Below are 2,404 nucleotides of genomic sequence, written 5' to 3'. Positions count from 1 at the left end.
TAGGCACAAAATAAAGGGATGGAGAAAAATCTACCAAGCAAATGGCAAATAGAAAAAAAGTAGGAGTTGCTATCCTAATTTCAGACAAAACAGACTTTACACCAATAAAGATCAAAAAAGAAAAAGAAGAGCATTGTATACTGGTAAGGGTTTCAATTGAACAAGAAATCAAACTATCCTAAATATATATGCCCCCAACACAGGAGCACCCAGATTCAAAAAACAAGTTCTTAGAGACCTACAAAGAGACTTAGATGACCACACAGTAATACTAGAAGACTTCCACACCCCACTGACAGCATTAGACAGATCATCAAGGCAGAAAATTAATACAGATATTCAGGACCTGAACTCAATATTTAACCAGATGGACCTAATAGACATCTACAGAAGTTTCCACCCAAAACAACAGAATATACATTCTTCTCATTGCCACAGAGCACATACTCTAAAATTGACAGAACAATAAAACATAAAACAATGTACAACAAATTTAAAAAAGAAATCATACCACTGGGTGGTGCAGGGCAGTGGTGCCCTGGGCCTGGCCAATGAAACCATTCAGTCCTCTTAGGCCTCTGGGCCCATGATGGGAGGGGCTGCATTAAAGATCTCTGAAATGTCATTGAGGCCTTTTTTTCTATTGTCTTGGCTATCAGCGCCTGGATTCCTTTTAGTCAGGCAAATCTTTCTAGCAAGTGGTTGCTCTGCAGCCTGCTTGGATTCCTCTCCCCAAAAATCATTTTCTTTATTTGCCACATGGCTATCCTGCAAATTTTCCAATCTTTAACACTCTGCTTTATCTTTAAATATACATTCCAAACTTAAGTCATTTATTTGCTCTTGCATCTGAGTATATGCTGTTAGGAGTAGCCATGCCACTTATTGAATACTTTGCTGCTTAGAAATTCCCTCCATCAGATATCCTAGGTTGTCACTCTTAAGTTTAAGCTTCCACAGATCTCCAGGGCATGGACACAATATAGCCAAGTTCTTTGCTAAGGTATAACAAGGGTGACCTTTGCTCCAGTTCCCAATAAATTCCTTATTTCCATATAAGACCTCATCAGCCTAGACTTCACTGTCTATATCACTATAAGCATTTTGGTCACAGCCATTTAAACAGTCTCTAAGAAGTTCCAAACTTTCCTTCATCTTCCTATCTTCTTCTGAGGCCTCCAAACTCTTCAAATCTCTGCCTGTTATCCAGTTCCAAAGCTTATTCCATATTTTTATAGCAATGTCCCAATCCTGAAAACCAATTTTCTGTGTTAGGCTGTTCTTGAATTGCTATAAAGAAATACCTGAGACTGGGTAATGTATAAAGAAAAGAGGTTTAATTGACTCACAGTTCTGCAGGCTGTACAAGAAGCATGGTGCCAGCATCTGCTTGGCTTCTTGTGAGGAGTTGGCTTCTTACAATCATAACAAAAAGCAAAACAGGGGAAGGCACATCACATGGTGAAAGCAGGAGCAAAGGGTGGGGAAGGTGCCACACACTTTTCCTTTTTTCTTTCTTTTTTTTTTTTTTTGAGACAGAGTTTCACTCTTGTTGCCCAGTCTGGAGTGCAATGGTGTAATCATGGCTCACTGCAACCTCCGCCTCTTGGGTTCAAGTGACTGTCCTGCCTCAGCTTCCCGAGTAGCTGGGATTACAGTCATGCACCACCATGCCTGGCTAATTTTGTATTCTTAGTAGAGACAGGGTTTCTCCATGTTGGTCAGGCTGGTCTCGAACTCCCAACCTCAGATGATCCTCCCACCTTGGCCTCCCAAAGTGCTAAGATTACAGGTGTGAGCCACATGCCACATACTTTTTCAACAACTGTATCTTTTTTTTTTTTTTACTTTAAGTTCTAGGGTACATGTGCACAATGTGCAGGTTTGTTACATATGTATGCATGTGCCATGTTGGTGTGCTGCACCCATTAACTCGTCATTCACATTAGGTATATCTCTTAATGTTATCCCTCCCCCCTTCCCCCATCCCCCAGCAGGCCCCAGTGTGTGATGTTCCCCACCCTGTGTCCATGCGTTCTCATTAAACAACTGCATCTTATGAAAGGTCATTCACTATCATGAGGACAGCACCAAGCCAATGGTGCTAAACCATTTAAGAGAAATCTACTACCATGATCCATTCACTTGGTGATTTTCACTTGAAAAAAAATGAGAATGGACACAAATAAATAAAATTATAAATTAATTTTCAACGTGCTTTGGCGGGGACAAATATCCAAACTATATCACTCACAAATATATTCATACAACACATAATGATATTTTGGTCAACAATGAACTGCATATACAATGGCAGCCACATAAGATTATAATGCAGCCATAAAATTCCTATCACTTTTTGATGTTGTAGCTGTTATAATGACATAGATCAACACATTACCTT

This window comes from Mandrillus leucophaeus, unplaced genomic scaffold (genome assembly GCF_000951045.1).
Source record: "Mandrillus leucophaeus isolate KB7577 unplaced genomic scaffold, Mleu.le_1.0 Scaffold931, whole genome shotgun sequence".
Classification (NCBI taxonomy): domain Eukaryota; kingdom Metazoa; phylum Chordata; class Mammalia; order Primates; family Cercopithecidae; genus Mandrillus; species Mandrillus leucophaeus.
The sequence above is the reverse complement of the archived record's forward strand: the minus strand, read 5'-3'. Positions refer to the sequence as shown.